Raw genomic sequence first — 21,278 nt, 5'->3', positions numbered from 1 at the left:
CCACCACCAACACCATATCCACCATCACATCCACCACCACCACCACATCCACCACATCCACCACCACCACATCCACCACCACCACATCCACCACCACATCTACCACCACATCCACCACCACATCCACCACCACATCCTCCACCACATCCACCACCATATCCACCACCACATCCTCCACATCCAACACCACATCCACCACGTGCACCACATCCACCACCACCACAACCACCACCACCACATCCACCACCACCACATCTGCCACCACATCCACCACCACATCCACCACCACACCCATCACATCCACCACCACCACATCCACCACCACGACATCCACCACCACCACATCCACACCCACCACATTCATAACCACATCCACCACATCCACCACATCCACCACCACACATCCACCACCACATATACCACATCCACCACCACCCCCATCACCACCACATCCACCACAACCACCATCATCACATTCACCACCACCACATCCACCACCACATCCACCATTACCGCATCCAACACAACCACATCCACCATATCCACCACCACCACATCCACCACATCCACCACCACCTCATCCACCTCCACCACATCCACCACCAACACATACACCATCACCACATCCACCACCACCACATCCACATCCACCACCACCACATCCACCACCACCACATCCACCACCACCACATCCACCACCGCATCCACCACCATATCCAGCACCTCCACCACATCCACCACCACCACTACATCCACCACCACCACATCCACCACCACATCCACCACCATCACATCCACCACCACCACCACATTCACCACCACCACAACCACATCCACCACATCCACCACCACCTCCTCCACCACACCGACCACCACCACATCCACCACCACCACATCCACAACCACATCCACCACAACCACCACCACCACATCCACCACCACCACTTCCACCACACCCACCACCACATCCACCAAAACTACATCCACCATATCCACCACCACCACATTCACAACCACCTCATCCACCTCCACCACATCCACCACCAACATATGCACCACCACCACATCCACCACCACCGCATCCATCACATCCACCACCACATCCACCACCACCACATTCACCCCATCACACCCACCACCACATCCACCACATCCACCACCTCCACCACATCCACCACCACCACCACATCCATCACATCCACCACCACCACATCCACCACCACGTCCACCACCACCACATCCACCACCACATCCACCACCACATCCACTACCACATCCACCACCACATCCACCACCACATCCTCCACCACCATGTGTGTGGCTCTGTGTGTGTGGCTCTGTGTGTGTGTGGCTCTGTTTGTGTGTGTGGCTCTGTGTGTGTGTGGCTGTGTGTGTGTGTGGCTGTGTGTGTGTGTGTGTGTGTGTGTGTGTGTGTCGTTGTGTGTTTGTATGTGTGTGTGTTTGTGGTTCTGTGTGTGTGTGTGTGTGTGTGTGTGTGTGTGTGTGTGTGTTTGTGTGTGTGTGGCTCTGTGTGTGGCTCTGTGTATGTGTGTGTGTGTGTGGGTGCAAATGCAATAGGTCTCGCATTTGCAACAGATTAAGCTATTTGGCACATTTTTGAGTTGTGCTCTAACCACCGCCTCCTTGTCATCCCCCCCCCAAATGCCTGTCCTAATTTTGGATTGCTCCTTTCTGCATTTATTGTTCTAAGATGTATGTTGTTTTTATTATCTTGTCACTTTTTATGGTCCTGGCGACCAAAATAAAAGTTTTTTAACCCGTTAACCGCGGCGGTAATTCCGCCGCGGTGCGGGCGTTTCCGTGCGCGGGTGGGGCGCCGTCGGCCAATGGCCGACGGCAGCCCTGGGCAGGTAGTGCTGCTGTCGGCCATTGGCTGACGGCAGCAATTAAGGGGTTAAACAAAACGAATGAAACGCTATTGGCATTGTAAATGACAATGCCATTTATTTATCTGTTTTCAAAACCAACACATAAATAAAAAAATGTCATTTACAATGCAAATAACTCTAACTTTTGCAAAGGCGAGACCGTTGCATTGTAAATGCTTGTCTTCTCTTTCTATGTGTGCTGCAGAAGACACATTGAAAGAGGAAATCACCTCTGTAGATTGTTTATATACAGGAAGGTGTCCCTTCCTGCACATAAAACAATCATTTAAACAATGACGTTTTGCAAGTTCTATGTGTGCTAAATGCAGCACACAGAGAAGTTGTAAAACGATATTTCTGATTGTTTATGTGCAGGAAGGGAATCCTTTCGGCACATAAACAATCATCCCTGTGACGCAGACATCCTTGCACTATGGTGCAATGGTGCCTGCAAGGGGCATGGCAGCAGTTTGTCCGCCAGCGCAAGGGGAAGCACAGAGATGAGACATAATGTTGTAAATGTGTCGCATCCCTGTGCTTCCAAACTAATGCTTCGCGGTGCAGCAAAATGACTTCATGAACCGCGCTGCGTTCGTTTATTGTAAATCTGCCCCCGAATGTCAATATTGGTGTTTGAATAGGGACACTCTACTGGAGCCTGGGAGCCAGCCCTGGCATTCATTCTTACTTCTGTGGGGACACAAAGGGTCATTTACATTCCCGAAGCAGAGGATTATGCTTTAGATGCTGGGTCTGGACTGCTGCTTTTGGGGACTCAGACTGCTCTGCATAGAGCCTCTTTCTCAAATACAAGACCAGGAAAAGACAGCCAAAGAAAGAACAGGCAGGCTCAGACGTTTTCACAAGAATATAAGTGGTTTCATTGTTTCACAAGTGCGGAGTCACACACACTTTTCAACCAACAGCGCACTGTTATCCAATCAGGCACTGCCCAATGCTCAAAGACATTTATTTTAGAAGCAATTTTGTGATTCTTTTATTAGCGAACATGAAAATTCCCCTAGTCCGACCTCTGCATTCTTCCATGAAGGGGAAGGTCATGTGTGCAGGCGAGAGATCTGCAAAGATGGTGGCACAGTGACCAGTGGTTGCCAGTGGTTTATCCCCCGCAAGTCCATGCCATTGCGATTTTTTCATGGAATCGCACCCAACTGTCCTTGACGTGCTGAGCAAACACATTTCAGAAACACTTCTAGGAGTCTGTTATGGAAAAGTAACCCGAGTTTGTTGCGTTGCATATAAATAAACAGGAAAGCAAAAATAAAGACATTGTTCTAATTCTACAGTGTGGTGGATTTTAATTGGGCATACCAAGACACTTGATGATGCACAAATGACAGATATGAAGATGAAGCCCAATATCACACACTATTGTATATGTGCTACATAGTTTTATCAGTAAAATTGTGTGCCTTTGCAGATGAAGTGTCCATTTCAATGGATATATGCTGTATGTAAATGACAGTGGCTAGCACACAATGCTTTTGGAATATATTTGTGAAGGAGTGCTCCTAAAGGCAACACCAGGTACCTTACCTACTCTCCTTTTGAATAGGTGTGGGCTCATTTGTGACACTTGTTCTTAGTGTGATGCTTGGATTGTTCAGAATCCCTATGAGTTCAGTGATGTAATATTGATGGGAGCACCACTAGTCTGTAAATTGTTCCAGCACCTCTACCTACTAGGGCCATGGGGCTTCTGCAGCACTGGGAGCCTGCTGTTAGCACCGTCCGATTCTGTGGAAATCAGACTTCAAGCAGCACACTCTACTGAAGCAGCTGTGGAGGCACTTGGAATGCTTTATTGTACATGCACTGAGTGACCAAGCAGTGCGCATGCTCACTTTTGTAAATGCAAAGGGCCATTCGGTCTTGGCTGCTCGACACCAGCAGAGGTCAGAGAAGAAATTATGTTGATGCTGCTCGGTGGCTTCTGAAGACAAGATGGTCACAGTAATCATTGCATTCAACCTGACAGGTGAAAGACAGACATTGAGAATTAGTAAAATAACATGGACTTGCTTAGGAACTAGTGCTGGAACTGGAAAATTAACAATTTGAGGGTTGTTTGTTTCATTTTATGCTAACAAAATGCACAGGTAACATTAAACAACTTTTTGAGGCTGCTAATGCACAATTCTTCCCTATTAAAACCGGAAGTAGGAATAGACCGAAGAGACCAGCAACAATCTCGGAAAAACAAGACGTTGATCCTCATACTGGGATACTGAGAGAGGGAGGACTTGAGTAACTGTTAGACAGAGCTGTGGCTGCTGGTGACATTTGAAAGTAGCTGGCATAACATTTCAGGATGTAAATTGATACTTGTATAGGCACTACTCACCCGCAAGGGTCTCAAGGCGCTTGTACGAATACCGCTGTGGAACCCATCCTGTGAGGCGTCCACTCCTGGGCACCCCCAAGGTGGAGGCCAGGCATTCTTAGCGTTGTGGGGGCCGTTGTGGAGATTAAGCAAGCTATTGCCCAGAGTGGGACTCCAGGATTGGAATAGGCACCGAGGCGAGAATTCTCAGGTTCGTGGAATTTTGAGCCCAAGACCCGCCGAGGCAGGGCATTGAACCCTGGTCCCGGGCTAGACCTCTGCATCAGGGTCTGCCGCTTTAACCAGTGAGCCACACTTCTCCACCGGATGAGTGCCCAGTGGCGAGCGAGGGATATCGACTTTAGGATCAGGCACCTAAACCTGAAGTAAAGGCTCAATTTACTGTGCAAATTCGAAAAAAACCACGGGCAACCTGTACCTGCAAGTCCTCAGTACCCAGGCGACGTACTGATGCAAGGACAGTGGTGTGTCGCTGGCTGTGCAATGTAGGCACGGCTGAGGCATAGCAGTCTGTCCGACAAATAATGTCGGACTTATTATCTGAAAAAGTATTGCCAAATAGCTCCATAGATTAAAGAAAATGCACTTTTGGTACCCCAGAAGTTTCATTGATAATAAGCAAGTTGATGGGTTATTGCTACCTTTGTTTTTAACAAGAATTGCATAAGCGATCTGGGATAGCTCGTTGGTTAAATAAATGCACTTCCCACAGAAGTTTCATTAACATGCGAGTTGCTGGGGTATTTCTTAACATAACAAAAATGGTACACCTGGCATAGATGAGATTGTCTACTTTAGCAGAGATTCCATATTAAACCTACCAGGCATAGTAAAGCGGATCATGCGGATCTCCATTTTAAAAGTGCCAGGGCCCTTATTTATGAGCAGTAAAAAGGTTTTTTGTTCATGAGGTAGAGAGAATATCTGACTTCTACCCCCAGTGTTACACTACGTTGTAATTTTCAATGTGGCAGTGATGCCAAGGTGTATGTTTGTGTATCAGTGTCACCCACCACTACATATATATCACGAGGGGTGAGCCGAGACCACACCAGCACACCTACGCGATACCGACCGTTTGGCGGTTCAAAGCGTCCCAGTACACAGACAGGGAACGCTACTCGTGACGCAGTCTTCCACGGGGGCCGGGTAGGCTCATTACAGCAGGCCACCTGGTACAATAAGGGAAGATTCTGAAAGGTGCATGCTAAACGCTGACCCACCAACAAAACCCTGAAGAAATCACTGAAAGTAAAGTGATGAAACATGTCGGTTGACTTTTAATCAGAGTGAGCTAACAGCACAGAATAAAGCTATGAGTTGCCAGTTAGTTTTACTCTTTTTATAGTGATATTTTGTTTTTTCACTCATTTGGGCACAGCAATATCACATTGGGTTTTCAGCACTCACAACACCTCACGGTTGTTGGTCTTGTATGCACTGTCTTTATGTTTGTTTCTCCCATTTTCTTTAAGGTTGACAGTAGCCGATGATGAGAAGTGAGGAATCAGGCGAGTACCAGTCTGATACAGTCCTCCCCTTGGTGTTGCTTCCGTGAGGCACTGTCAACCTCCCCTCCCCTTTTTTCACGTATGGAAGGGAGGATATATATGTAGTGGTGGGTGACACTGATACACAAACATACACCTTGGCATCACTGCCAGATTGAAAATTACAACGTAGTGTAACACTGGGGGTAGAAGTCAGATATTCTCTCTACCTCATGAACAAAAAACCTTTTTACTGTGTTTAGCCGTCGAGCTGTTCAGGAGCAGGCCATTGTTGTTAGAGAGATTTTTGAGTGGGGGGCGGCCTGTCTCTGTTTCCCCCTAGGCTCCTGTTTTTGTGAGACCCTTATTTATGAGGCCTTGCGTCAGTTTTGCGCCTTGTTGCGTCACTTTTTGTGACGCACCGGCGGCGTACAAAATGCGCCTTGTTGCGCCATATTTAAAAAGTGACGCATCTAAGTAGATGCGTCACTTTTTAAACCCCTGCGCAACATTATACCTGCGTCAGGTATAATGTATGCAGAGGGGGCGTTCCCCCGCAAAAAGCCTCGTAATAGTGACGCAGTGAAATCTATGAGATTTCACTGCGTCACTTTTAGGATGCTGTTGTGTCAAAATCTTGCGCCTGCCTCACAGCAGGCGTAAGACTGAAGCAAGCCCTTTCACATGGGGCTTTCCCCATGTGAAAGGACGCATTGCTGGAGTTGGGTCACTTTTGTGACACACTCCAGCAATGCGTCACTTTTGCGCTTACAGATGCGTCAGAAATACTGACGTATCTGTAAGTCCTTGCGACATGATGCGTCATACATTAAATATGACGCATCATTGGTGTCGCAAGGAGTGCGCAGTGAAAAGTGACGCATCGCTGTTTTCACGCAGCGATGCGTCACTTTTCATAAATGAGGCCCCTGGTGCTCTTGGGCCCAGGCGTGCACTGACTAAATTCACCAATACATACTGCAGGTGTCTGTCTGTCAATATAAACCCCACCCCTTCAGGCCTGCACTGGCTTCTACATGCTGCCGTGGCTGAAGGAGTTTACAAAATCAAATAGTTTTTTCTGTTTACCACACACAGTGAAATACTCACATTTAATTGGGGGCAAGGGAGGAAAAATGTCAATGGGGCAACTCCCTAAAATAGTCAGCACTCCTGAGACACATTTCTCTAGTAGAGGTGGGTGAGCCAACAAATTAACAGGGGGTGGCCCCTGGAAGATACATGAAGGGGCCCCCCATTCCGGATTTAATCCTGAGCTCTCAGGTCAGAGTACAGTGCTAAGGGCCTCCCCTGCAGCTCATGCCCCCGCTCCATGGGAGCTGTGGGGGCCCGAGTTATGACACTGGCCCTCCCATATCGGTGAATCAGGAGGAGCTGAAGAGGCTAAGTCCCAGGAGCAAGCCAGGATGCCTGGAATAATTAGCAGATTTCAGGGGGCAAAGCCTCCTACAGGTAAATAGCCCTCCAAGGTGGGATGAAAGCCTAAATGTGATGGCCTTTTTTCCCACCATGGTGGCTGAGATCTTTCTTATAACATAGTAGCAGCAGGGCGGCCTTAAGAAAATATGATTCAGAAAAGGGGGTGGTGATGAACAGAGTGTCTGAATTAAGCAGACCACTCTTACCCAGTCCAAGGATCAGGGCTTGATCCATCACCGTTTTTTAGCTCACTGCACCATCCCAGCTCAGAACTTGGCTATATGCAAATTAGTCTGACCCTGGCCCAGTGCATCATGGGAACAGGGCAGACCAAACTACCAAGCCAATTCTTATACTGGGAAGGAAACAAGCTACCGGGGATCGGTTTCTGTCATTTCAGCCGTCTTCGGACCGGCTTGCTTGAATCCTGATGGTGCAATGAGCTAGGGACTCACATCTGAGTATACCCTTCCACGCTTATGGTGGACAAAAATGATTCAGAAAAGGGGGTGGTGATGAACAGAGTGTCTGAATTAAGCAGACCACTCTTACCCAGTCCAAGGATCAGGGATTGATCCATCACCGTTTTTTAGCTCACTGCACCATCCCAGCTCAGAACTTGGCTATATGCAAATTAGTCTGACCCTGGCCCAGTGCATCATGGGAACAGGGCAGACCAAACTACCAAGCCAATTCTTATACTGGGAAGGAAACAAGCTACCGGGGACCGGTTTCTGGCATTTCAGCCGTCTTCGGCCCGGCTTGCTTGAATCCTGATGGTGCAATGAGCTAGGGACTCACATCTGAGTATACTCTTCCACGCTTATGGTGGACAAAAATGATTCAGAAAAGGGGGTGGTGATGAACAGAGTGTCTGAATTAAGCAGACCACTCTTACCCAGTCCAAGGATCAGGGCTTGATCCATCACCGTTTTTTAGCTCACTGCACCATCCCAGCTCAGAACTTGGCTATATGCAAATTAGTCTGACCCTGGCCAAGTGCATCATGGGAACAGGGCAGACCAAACTACCAAGCCAATTCTTATACTGGGAAGGAAACAAGCTACCGGGGACCGGTTTCTGGCATTTCAGCCGTCTTCGGCCCGGCTTGCTTGAATCCTGATGGTGCAATGAGCTAGGGACTCACATCTGAGTATACCCTTCCACGCTTATGGTGGACAAAAATGATTCAGAAAAGGGGGTGGTGATGAACAGAGTGTCTGAATTAATCAGACCACTCTTACCCAGTCCAAGGATCAGGGCTTGATCCATCACCGTTTTTTAGCTCACTGCACCATCCCAGCTCAGAACTTGGCTATATGCAAATTAGTCTGACCCTGGCCCAGTGCATCATGGGAACAGGGCAGACCAAACTACCAAGCCAATTCTTATACTGGGAAGGAAACAAGCTACCGGGGACAGGTTTCTGGCATTTCAGCCGTCTTCAGCCCGGCTTGCTTGAATCCTGATGGTGCAATGAGCTAGGGACTCACATCTGAGTATACCCTTCCACGCTTATGGTGGACAAAAATGATTCAGAAAAGGGGGTGGTGATGAACAGAGTGTCTGAATTAAGCAGACCACTCTTACCCAGTCCAAGGATCAGGGCTTGATCCATCACCGATTTTTAGCTCACTGCACCATCCCAGCTCAGAACTTGGCTATATGCAAATTAGTCTGACCCTGGCCCAGTGCATCATGGGAACAGGGCAGACCAAACTACCAAGCCAATTCTTATACTGGGAAGGAAACAAGCTACCGGGGACCGGTTTCTGGCATTTCAGCCGTCTTCGGCCCGGCTTGCTTGAATCCTGATGGTGCAATGAGCTAGGGACTCACATCTGAGTATACCCTTCCACGCTTATGGTGGACAAAAATGATTCAGAAAAGGGGGTGGTGATGAACAGAGTGTCTGAATTAAGCAGACCACTCTTACCGAGTCCAAGGATCAGGGCTTGATCCATCACCGTTTTTTTTTTTGTAAAATTTTTATTTTGCAAGTTGTATCATAGAAGAGGAAAAGAGAGGAAAAACAGAGGAAGAGTGAGCAAGAGAGAGAGAAGAAGGAACAGGCGACAACCCGCCATGTATCCCCACACAGGGGGTGCTTTTAGAACACGTTCTCAAGAACTGCGAACGACGACTTAAACAGCGCCCATGACTCAGGTTGCAACCTCCAGCGGTGGCGAGGTGCGCTCACTGCTCCGCAGTGAATCCCAAATGTCAAGGGGGAGGAGCGACTCAGGCTCGGCCACAGACCAAAGATAGGCCAAATCGTGTGTCCATGTATGCAAATCTGTCGCAACAGAGAGATAAACAGTCTCAACGTAACAACCCACCCCCCCACCCCCCACCCTCAACCCCAGTGGTGGCGACCAACATTCATTCAGGACCTCACAACATAATCAGGTGGCTAAAATTGGAAGAGGTGGAGCGCACGGAGCGCCGAGGGACACACTGCTGATGGCAAACCTCGGGACAGAAACCGGACCAAAGGCCCCCAGGTGAACATGAAGTTTTTAAATTTCCCCCGAAAGATATCAGAGAGCCTCTCCATACTCAAGAGGCGCCACAGACGAGCATGCCATAAGGAGATAGCCGGAGTCGTCGGACTCTTCCAGGCAGCCGCCAGGGTTAGTTTAGCCGCGCCAAGGCACAGCCATAGAATGCGTTTATCCGCCCTCGTCTGGTATTGGAGCAGTGGGTCTCTCAGCCCCAGCAGGACAAAGTCCAATGAGTCCGGGACCGGATAGCCCACCACTTCCCTGATGTGCGAGAGAATCTCAGACCAGAACGGTCGGATAGATGGGCAATCCCACCAAATGTGGCGAAAGTCCCCCAGTTCCCCACAGCCCCGCCAACATCTATCAGAGGAAGCTGGGAAAATCCTATGCAGTTTAGAGGGATATAAATACCAATCGAAGATGAGCTTCATGTGTGCCTCCCTAAGATCAGTGGAATGGTTATGTGTTGTCACATCCCTCCATAGAGTCCTCCACTCAGTGTCAGTTATGTCCCGCCCCAGTGTAGTCTCCCAGTGCTCCATATACCGAGGTCGGGGGGACACCGTGGTATCAAGGAGTAACTTGTATAAAAAAGAGATCGTCCCCTTCATGGTGGAAGTGTGGAGGATAAAGTCTTCAAACTTCGTCAGCGGCCTCGTGGCTGCATCCACCACCCCAGGCGATGTCGCCCAGTGAAGAAGTTGAAGATGTCGAAAGCGTTCAGTAGGTAAGACACCGTAATCCCTCATACAGTTATGGAACGTAAGAGGTGTCGTGCCATGGAATAAGTGGGTGAGGGACCTGCATCCACCCTCTCTCCAATGCCCAAAGGGACCATCCGTCAATGCTGGAGGAAAGGCTGGATTGAAATGGATAGGAGTAAATGGGGACGGGAACGTTGTCCAACGGTCATCGCAACTAATAGCGTCCCAAACTTTCAGTACCGTGCTAGTGGGAGTGCAAATGTACGCGTTCCTGGGTCGGTCCGCCTTGGGCTTCCAAGCCAGGTCCCAAATGGACCGTCCCACTACACTTCGTTCCATGTGGAGCCAATGCTTTTCGGACAGCTGCTGGGACCACTCTACCAGGACTCTCAATTGGGCTGCCTTATAATATAGGTGCATATCTGGAAACCCCACTCCCCCCTCCGCCCGTGAACGTCGAAGTACCGCATAGGAGAGCCGTGCCCGACCACCTTGCCAGACGAATTTCAGCATGAGAGTCTTGAGTCGACGGAAGTAATCCACCCCTATCGGGATGGGCAGTGCTTGAAAGAGATATAAGAGTTTGGGAAGAAGGACCATCTTGATGGCATGAACCCTACCCAGCCACGAGATAAATTTGGGCCTCCACCTCTCCAGCTCCGCCCGGATCACAGCCAGCATTGGTGGGAAGTTCGCCTGGAACAGCGCGCCCAAGGTAGAGGTCAGTCGCACCCCCAGATACAACAGGGAGGAGGTCGCCCATGGGAGCGGGGTAAGCAAGCTAACCCGTTGCACCTCCGGAGGCGGGAGGTTCAGGTTCAGAATGCACGATTTGTTGAGGTTCACTCTGAAGCCAGCCACAGCCTCGAAGACCGCGAGTTCCTTGTGGACATGTGGGAGCGATAGCACCGGGTCTTGGATAGAGAGCAACACATCGTCCGCGAAGAGCGAGATCTTGTGCTGTTCCCCCGTAAAGGGAAGTCCCAAGATCCGTTCATTCTCCCGGATCGCCAAGGCTAGCGGCTCTATGCTGAGGGCGAAAAGCAGCGGCGACAGCGGGCATCCCTGGCGCGTGCCGCGGGAGTGCGAGAACGGCCCCGACCTACAGCCATTGACCAGCACCCGCGAGGTAGGGCTATGGTAATTGGCTTCAAGCATTCTAATAAAGGGAGGTGTAAACCCGAAGGCCGCCAATGTACGGTGTAGGAAGCCCCAGTCCACGCGGTCAAACGCCTTTTCCGCGTCGAGTCCTATCAGCACAGCAGGAATGCGAAAACGCTCCGCCTTTTCAATCAGGTGAATCACGCGGCGTAGATTGTCATGGGTCTGACGACCCTTGATAAACCCAGACTGGTCCGGGTGGATCAGGGCCGGCATCAAATCCTTCAGTCGACCGGCAAGGATAGAGGAATATAACTTGGCATCTAGGTTAAGGAGCGCTATCGGGCGATAGGAAGCACATTCGGAAAGGTCCTTCCCCGGTTTGGGGAGAATGGTGATCAGGGCCTCCGCCATTGACTCAGAGGTTCGCCCTTCGGAAGCCATCGCGTTAAAGAGTGAAACCAAGAAATCGCAAATTTCCGAGGCAAAAGTTTTATAGAACTGAGCTGTGTAACCGTCGGGGCCGGGCGCCTTGTGAAGCTTCAGGCCCTCGATGGCTCCCAATACCTCCTCCCTGGAAATGGGGGAAGAGAGCAAGTCGTTCCATTCCTTGGATACCTGTGGAATAGGAAGGCCCTCCAGGTACGCCTCCTGGGCTGCGGAGTCCAAGGCGTCCGCCGAGTAAAGGTTCGCGTAGAAGCGGCCAAAAACGGCCGCCTTGTCCGCGTCCCTATGCCGGACAGCTCCCGTGTTGTCGCGTACGCCCCCAATGTAATCCTTCTCACGCTTATCCCGGAGTTGCCGGGCTAGGTGACGCCCCACTTTGTTCCCCTGGGAGTAAGAAACCCGTCTGAGACGCAAGAGGGTATATTCAGCCCGGTTGTTATAGTGCGCCCTCAGTTTCCCCCGCACCGCCGTGAGGGGTCGAAGGGTCAACCTAGAGGGGTTCGACTTATGCGCCTGCTCCAATGTAGCTAACTCCGCCTCCAGGGCCTCCCTTTCAGTGCGTCTGAGTTTATTAAGATTCGCGTTGAGAGCGAGACACGTACCTCGAATAGAGGCCTTGCACGCATCCCACGTGGTGTATATCGACGTATCGGAGGGTGGGTTAAGAGTAAAGAAGTCTGCAAGCGCCCGCCGCAACGCAGTGCAAGAGACATCATCCCGCACCAACGCCGCAGGGAAGTACCACTTCCGCCAGCCGTCCCCCCCCACCGCCCAGTGTAGCCCAAGCACCACTAGACTATGGTCAGATAGCGACAGTGGGAAAATACCAGCCAGAGTAATGTCCCCTCTGAGAGCCTGATTGACAAATATGTAATCTATGCGGGAGTATGTATGATGCACATGAGAGAAGAACGTGTAATCCCGTGTGTGTGGGTGCATGAAGCGCCAGCTATCCACTAAGCCCAGGTCGCTCACTTGCTGCTGTGTAGCCCCTGAAAAGACCCCAGTGTCTGCCCTGCGTGCACCCGAGCCATCCAAATCCCTGTCCCACAGCATGTTGAAGTCCCCCAACAGTATCAAGTGCCCTTCCACAAAGTCTCCCATTTTGTCCAGCAGCCCTTGCAAAAACCCATTCTGGCCAGTATTCGGAGCATACACAGCCACAAACGTACACAGGCGATCATACAACAAGCCCTTCACCATGAGCCACCGGCCCTCCCTATCGCTGCTCACTCCCAGTGGCTGAAATTGGAGAGAGGCCCTAAACATAAGAGCCACCCCCCTATGCTTAGAGGATGCAGAGGCCCTGTAGAGAAGAGGAAACTGTCTATGCCGAAGCCTCATTTCATCCTTCCTGGCCAGATGAGTCTCCTGTAGAGCAACTATATCTAGATGGTGGTCCAGCAAGTACTTCCAGAGTTTCTGACGCTTCTGCGGGGAATTAAGACCCTTCACATTCCAGCTACCTATGCTAACAGGCATAAGGACAGTAGAGGAAGTCGCTCAATACCTGCATGAGGGACAATCAGGGCGTGGAGCCGGAGCGACACCCCACACCAATCCGCTACACCCCCAAGCAGAGCTACAGCCAGACAACCCCCCTCATTACCCAGGCCATTCCGTCGGGCCCGCCAGACCCATCCTCCAGGCGACCAAGAGCTCCGTGGACAAGCAGACATAGGAAGAACAGCAATCTCGGGACATAAAGACAAAGGGCTCGGACTCGGCATCCCGGACCCCTCCCTCCCGCGGGAGATCCCACCCCCCTCCCCCCGAGAGACCAACCAGCATGACCTGACAAGGTAAGCAGAGAACGAACAGGGCCCAGCCCAGCTCCTGACATAGGAAGCGGCAAAGACTAGCACAAGCATCAACCACACCCAGCTGCAACCCACCATGGTCGCCACCACACACCCCCCCCATCCCAACCCCAGCCCCAACCATCCCCCCTCAACCAAAACCCCCATAACTCCCCAGAGCCCCCCCCCGCACCCACCCCAGCAAAAAAAGACAACAGCAATAAACTTAAGACATAGAACCTGAGCCGAACAGTCATCAGGTCCAGTAGGTCACGATCCGAGGAACTCCTTCCGGATCGATCTGGGGGAGAGGACACCAGCTCGGTAGCCCCCTGGACCACGGCCCGGTGTGTCTTCTCCAAAGTACAATAGTACTCCCGGGCCCCAGGGTCAGAGCCCCTCCGACGCCATCAGTGGGAGAAGGGGTCACGCAGCTCCAGAGCTCGTTTGAGAATCAGCCAAGGTGGCGGAGGCCACCGATGCAACCGCAGCATCCCTTTCCTGCACACTAGTCGTGCGATCCGGCCGTCTCCGCTCTGGGGAGGGGCCGACTCTATGCCAGGAAGAAGAGCGACGTCTCCTCCTGGACGGTGAAGAATGGCTCCCCTGGGACGGCGCCACATCCTCTAGGCCCAGCAAATCAACCGCCGCCTGTAAAGTGTTTATCTGCGCCAGCCGGTTCTGCCAGCGGAAGATGATCCGGAAGGGATGTCCCCACGAGTAAGAGATGTTGTTCTCCCTCAGGAAGGTGGTCACGGGACGGAACTCCCTCCGCTTCCGAAGGGTCGTGGCAGCCAGATCTTGGTACAGCTGTGGACGGTGGTCTCGAAACTGCAGAGATGAGATGGTCCTAGCCTGGCGCAGGATACGCTCCTTCAGTTGAAAATCGTGCACACAGACGAGGATATCAGGAGGAGGGCCCCCTCCCCGTCTGGGCAGACCCACTCTGTGCACCCTGTCCATCTGTATGGTCTGCACACTCTCGTCGTCCAGGATTTGCAAGAACAGGGCCTGAACATATTCACGGAGGTCCCCGGCCTCTCCTTGCCATGGCACAGCCTTGATGCGAATGTTATTCCGCCTGGAGCGGTTCTCCAAATCCTCCGTGTGGGTTTGCAGATCTAAATTTTGTTCCGTGAGGCGGATAATGTCCTGCTGCAGCTGATGCACATCGTTCGCCAAGCTGAGGTCGTGATCCTCCAGAGTCGCCACCCGTTCGCCGATCCCATCCACATCTCTCCTCACCTCCCGCAGGTCCGACGCCAGCTGTGACCTGAGTTCCGAGATGTCCTCCCTGATGGAGGAAAAGAGCTCTGTCATGAAGGCTTTAGTGGCAGGTGCCTCATCATCAGATTGCCTCGATGATCCACTAGCTCCCGGCGAGGCCGGCCGCTGAGAGTTCTTGGGGGCTCCCTCCTTCCCCGCCCTTCCCTTGCGCAGTGAGGTGGTCATCCTGAGGGTCCGCCCCAGGCCGCAGCGTGGTAGGCCTCCACGCGCCCGGAAGTCCCTGCAACGGTGATAGGCTGGGACCGCAAGCGGTGAAGATCACCTCCTCAGGCAATCCGTGCTAGGGTACAGCCCGCTTCTGCCGGCACCCAGTGCCACCGCGGGAAGGCAACAGTCAGTAAGCGCGGTCCAAAGGGCAGGGTGGTCCTCCGTGCCGGGGATTGACACCGAGTGCAGAGGCAGCGTCACCACCCGAGCCCCTCAGCACTATAAACCAGTAGCAGGGCTAGGCAGGTCCCGGTCAGATAGAGGGGCCCCAGATAGAGGATGGCGTCGTGGCTGCCCTCGATGAATTCAGCAAACCCGAGACCCACCGTGGGAGCTCAGGTCTCCGCCCCCACGGGCCGACGGTCCGGTACTGGGGCCCTACAGGCCAGGCAGCAGGGAGTCCCAAGGGCCGATGCCCGCCAAAGAGATGTGCCCAAGCACGCCACGTGTCCCCCTGTAATCCGGAGACCGCTCCGCCTGCACCAAAAGTGGGCTGCCTCAAGCCTGTCACAGGGTGTGCGTGACTTAGCAGGCACCCCGTGCCGGGTCCGCAGCAACGCCAGCCGTGTCAGCCGTGTCTCCAGCCGCCCCACTCCAGCAGGTCTCCGCGAGCCGGGGCCGCCCCCCACGTGTGCACACCGCCTCAGAGCCCTCCGTCGCTGGGCTCCCCCACCGGACTCGGTGTGCCGGTTCCCAGTCTCCCACCGTGGCTCCAGGCGCGTCTCGACAGCTCCTCGCCCGCTCGGACCCCGGCCCACGCACAAGGCCGGTCAGTAAGCCTCGGGGGCGGGTCCCGGCAGCAAGCGCCGAACGTCCCTCGGCACGCCGGCTGCGATGTCAGGTGCGGCCGGCCCCTCGGGCACCAGAGGCCGGTGCTTCGCAGGCCTCAGCACGTCCCTGCTGCAACCCCCGCCACTGGTCTCCGGGCGGCACTCCGACGGCACCGGACGGCACCTCAAGCTTCCAGTGACCTCCGCCGCTCTCGAGTCGACGAAAGGAGCGTCCTGGACCCCGCTGTTCGCAGCTTTGCAAAGTCGGCGTCGGAGAGGCTCTCAAGAGCGACCTATTCCGACGCCATCTTGGCCACGCCCCCCCCCATCACCGTTTTTTATCTCACTGCACCATCCCAGCTCAGAACCTGGCTACATGCAAATTAGTCTGACCCTGGCCAAGTGCATCATGGGAACAGGGCATACCAAACTACCAAGCCAATTCTTATACTGGGAAGGAAACAAGCTACCGGTGGCACGACTTTTGATAACCCACGTCAAGCAATGTGTCTGATATAAAGACTGTTGGAATGCACGTTTCCGTATTACGTACATTGCACTGATTCAAGTTCAACCTTGCACCAGCTTTTCCGGATTCCACGCATTTCTTTGCTACAATGATATTTCAAAACTCTGCACGACCTGACAAGAGCAAAAACAATATTTGTGCTCAAAGACTAAAAAAAGTTATCTTTTACACGGGTCTGTCAGTACAAATATTCGTGGAAATGTTGGTGCAATTTTATTAAACTTTGCACTGGCGATGGTGCGATTTTTGCAATCTGGTCCCCGCTACTTAACTGCCCAGCGGTCACCGCGCTGCCTAGATATTGTATCCTTAGTACTGCTCTGCGAAATGTCTGTAAACTAAAAAGGCAAAAGATAGTTGCTGGGAAGGGGAGAGTACTGCGATGTGTACAATAAATGGCTGTTGAATGTGAGCAAAGCAGTCCAAGAACAATGTGATGTCAAAAGAGAACAACAAATGAAAGAAAAAAACCTCAACTGATAAACAATCAGGTGAAACACAAAGATAAATGAGGGTAACAATGGCTCACGAGGCGCGCCACCAGGAACTATTTACAAGCGACAAACCGGCCCAAAAGGCTTCGATTGCCTGCGTCAACAAACGACATGCTGTTTAACTAAAATCCTAGATAACGGCCTAAGGCGGCGCAGAGGTAATGCCAGATTTGGGAAACCTAGGCGAGCAGCATTATGAGGGAACATTTTACAACTTTGTTCTGTTTTACAAGCTTTTCGAAACAGTCAGGGGATTTCCTCTTGTAAAGTGTAAAATATAAAATACGCAGCAGTGTGAACAGCCCTCAGCACCAGGCGATGAAACGGCGCTATTCACAAGCCGCACGTCCCTACTCCACTTCTCACGTACACCAAAGTATTTACAGCCGGTTCAGTATGTTCCCTGCTTTGATTAACACAGTGACATTTGTTTGAACGTAAGTTATTACAACTATTCTGAAATAGTTTATTTTGTACAATTAGAGACTTTTAAGTGAAATTGCAACATCTATTAAAAAATGTACATTTCTCGATTGGGGAGAGATTTAAGAATGTAAAGTTAGAGCTCAGGGACTTTCTAATGCTCTCCCTGGTTTTCCACAGTCACTTGTTTTTAGCAGTGTTCATGCATGACAGTTTTCATTGTCTTGGGGTGGGTGGTGGTCACCGAGGCAACAAGACAAGACCACCAAAGTTGGCAGACTCAAGACGAAACAAGGGTTAGCATATGCTGGGATGCAGAGTAGATTCTGCATAGACAAGTTTGACAGGATTCTGGATACAGGTAAAATCCTTTACAGCCACAGACTAGTAACTGCTGCAGCATTAAACTCAGAGCACGAACCGGAAGTTGGAACTGTTGCTGATGTCTAGTTAGGTTCGAAAGACAAACCACAGCTTCTGAGCAAATGCTGGCATTATAGCTTTTCAAAACCGGCTTGTGTGGTTTAGATAAAATAAAGCCAATGGGAAAATGTTGACCAGACAAGACATGAGACTTGAATTGTACCTCACTCCCAAATGCTACGGAAAACAATTCACTTAAAACAAGTGACAGTCAAAGATTGTGGCTCCTGCATGGCTGTGATTTGGCAAACACAGTTTGTTTTGTAAGTAAGGATTTCAGCAACAAGTAACTAACTTTCGTTTCTGTTGTCAAAGTGATTAACCGCAACAAGCATCTGGTGCCAGTCTGTAACAGTTGGACAAGTAGTAGTATGGTGGGTGTTTTATGTTTGAAAAGCTTTATTTAGCAATATATTAATACATAAAGATACCAGAAATATGCAGAAAAATTCAAACATAGCAATATAACAAAGGAATTGGCTGATACCTGAAAAAAAAAGAGTAAAAGCAATTTGTGGAATTTTATATAAGGTAGGAGGAACTGCTGCGGTCGGCAGTAGGAGTTCCTGCAGGGCGGTGACGTGGGGAGAGGTGGGGGGTAGTAATGTATGGAATGCGGAGTTTAACAGGTAAGTAAATATGTAAATAAATAAAACAAATATTGTTGCGTGCGCTGCATCACCAAATGCGATGCAGTGCGCGTAAAGAAATTACTCTTATTTATTTATATGTTTATTTACCTGTTAAACTCCGTAATCCATACATAACAACCCCTCACCCTGCCCCTTCCCCTCGCCACGCCACCGCCCTGCAGGAACTCCTACTGCCGACCGCGGCTGAGAAGAAAGGAGAAAAGGGGAGGGAGGGGCAGAAGAGCGGTAAGAAGGGGAGGAGAGGGAATCCTAACACTGAAATAAAGAAATAAAACAGAGAACGGCATACTAGATTAAATACTGTAAATGAATGAATCAATATAAATTATCTAGTGAGTAAATACATATATAGCTTAACAGGGTAAAGAAATGAAGGACAGAGATAATATCCTTCGAGGGGGTTTGAAATTTTTAGAGGTTATATGCAAAGTATTTTTTAAAAAATTTGGTCTAAATAGGTGGTAAGGGGCAACCAGAAGAGATCTCTATTAATGATTGGATTGCAAGAGGAGGTGAAGGCAACATCGAGTCTATGAAAACGACAGAGAGTATTTCACCAATGTTGTATGGAAAGATTTGTGAGAGTTTTCCAGCTAAAGGAGATGTGTTGAAAGGCTAGAGCAAGCATGAGGTCAAAAAGACCATGGCAATGTGGAGGAAGATTTGAAGACTCAGAAAGGCTAACAGTAAAAAGGAGGGGTATAGAATAAAGAATGGAAATTGTAAACAGACGAGAGATGTATGACCAAACCTTCTCCCAAAATTCGGATACTGTAGGACAGAGAAAGAAGAGATGAAGGAGGTCAGCATTAGAAGAACCACAAGTCCAACAGTTAGAGTCAGCAGAGGAAGAAAAACATGCTAAAGAAGCAGGGGAAAGATAAAGTCTGTGATAAAGGAAGAACAAAGATTGAGAAAGAGAAGCAGAACGAGAATTTTTTAAAGATCTGGACCAAAGTTTATCCCAAAAAATGATAGACCATTCACATCCCAGATCCGATTCCCAAGAAAGTTCCAATTTAGATTTAGCACAATCTGGATTGGGAGCTGAAAATAATTTATATATAAAAGAGACTTTGGGAAGAGTAAGAAGTATTTTGAGGAGAGAATTTTGGATATCAGATGAAGATGAAGGGGGAAAGGAATAATAAATGTCAAGAATAATCGCCATAAGAGTGGTAAACTTCTGCAAAAAGGAGCGAGGGCAATGAAATAAGGACTGAAATTGGGGAAAGGAGCAAGGTGAAACTCCATCAAAAAGATGTTTAACCCATGAGATACCTTTTAATCTCCATGCGTTCCAAAAAATGGGTCTGTTGTTGAGGAGGATAAGCGAATTATGCCAAATAGGGGATTCTAAGAAAGATTCATGGGAAATAGTAGTGGGGTGGACCAAAGGTTTCAAGAGGGAACAAGTATGTCTAAATAAGGGAAGGGAAGTATGAGATGTTTTGGCAGAAAAATGTATAACTTCCTTGAAGGAAAAGGGTAATAATGAGAGCCAAAGGGGAGTAAAGGGAGAGGGATCTGATAAAAGCAATCTTGAGGCATGGTGCAGGGAGAAGGACTTATGATAAAGACGAAAATGCAGGAAATTCACTTCACCGTTAGATTTTGGTTTTCGAAGAGAAGATAAAGCAATTCTGGATTTTCTTTTTATCCAGAGAAATCTAGAAAGGCACAAATCAATACATTTAAAGTAGACAGCGGGAATGTGAATGGGGAGCATGGAAAGTATATAAATTAAAACTGGGGCAATCATCATTTTAATCGAATCCAACTAACCCCACCAAGAAAGATAAAGAGGACCCCAAGAGGAGAATGATTTCTCAATTCGAGACAGAGCTGCAGACATATTCAGTTTAATTGAAGAGGCGATGGGATTGGAAAACCATACGCCTAGGTATTTAATTTTTGAACTGTTCCAAGCAAATCCAGTAGAAGAGAAGAAATGGGGAAGACCGAATTTTGTGAGAGGGAGAATTTCAGTCTTATCTGAATTAATTTTGTAACCAGAGACCTGCCAAGAAGAATTAAATTCAAGTATTAAAGGAAGAATAAATGTTTCAGGAGCAGAAATGAATAAAAGAATATCATCTGCATACGCAGAGAGTTTCAACTGGCAATCACCATAAGGAAAACTGGGGATGGGGTCATTGTCACGGATAGAAGTCAAAAAGGGTTCAAGGGCTAGAACGAAACGAAGTGGGGATAAAGGACAGCCTTGACGGACGCCACGTTGGAGAGGAAAATAAGATGAGATGTGACCATTAACTAGGACTGAGGCTTTAGGAGCAGAATATAGTAAGGAGATAAATGATATGAATTTAGGACCAAAACGGTGCCAGCGTACTGATGCAAACAAAAAAGACCAATCTACTCTATCAAAAGCCTTCTCTGCATCAACAGAGATAGCAGCCAGAGGAGTAAAAAGGGAGGGAACTTTATTTAAAACATTGAGAAAAAGACGAGAATTATTGGAAGTGAGTCTACCCTTAACAAAACCACATTGCTCTTTACTAATAAGATGGGCCATTAGAGGGTCTAAATGTAAAGCAAGCAACTTCACCAAATAATTTATCATCAACATTAACTAGAGAGAGCGGACGATAATTTTTACAAAATTGAAGATCACAACCCTCTTTAGGAATGAGGCAGATAGTGGCCTCCTGAAAAGTACCTTCTGTCTTACCAGTTAAATAAAATGAATGGAAAAGCTTTAAAAGTTTAGGGATTAACAAATCAAGAAAATG

This window comes from Lissotriton vulgaris, chromosome 2_1 (genome assembly GCF_964263255.1).
Source record: "Lissotriton vulgaris chromosome 2_1, aLisVul1.2, whole genome shotgun sequence".
In the NCBI taxonomy this organism is placed as follows: domain Eukaryota; kingdom Metazoa; phylum Chordata; class Amphibia; order Caudata; family Salamandridae; genus Lissotriton; species Lissotriton vulgaris.
The sequence above is the reverse complement of the archived record's forward strand: the minus strand, read 5'-3'. Positions refer to the sequence as shown.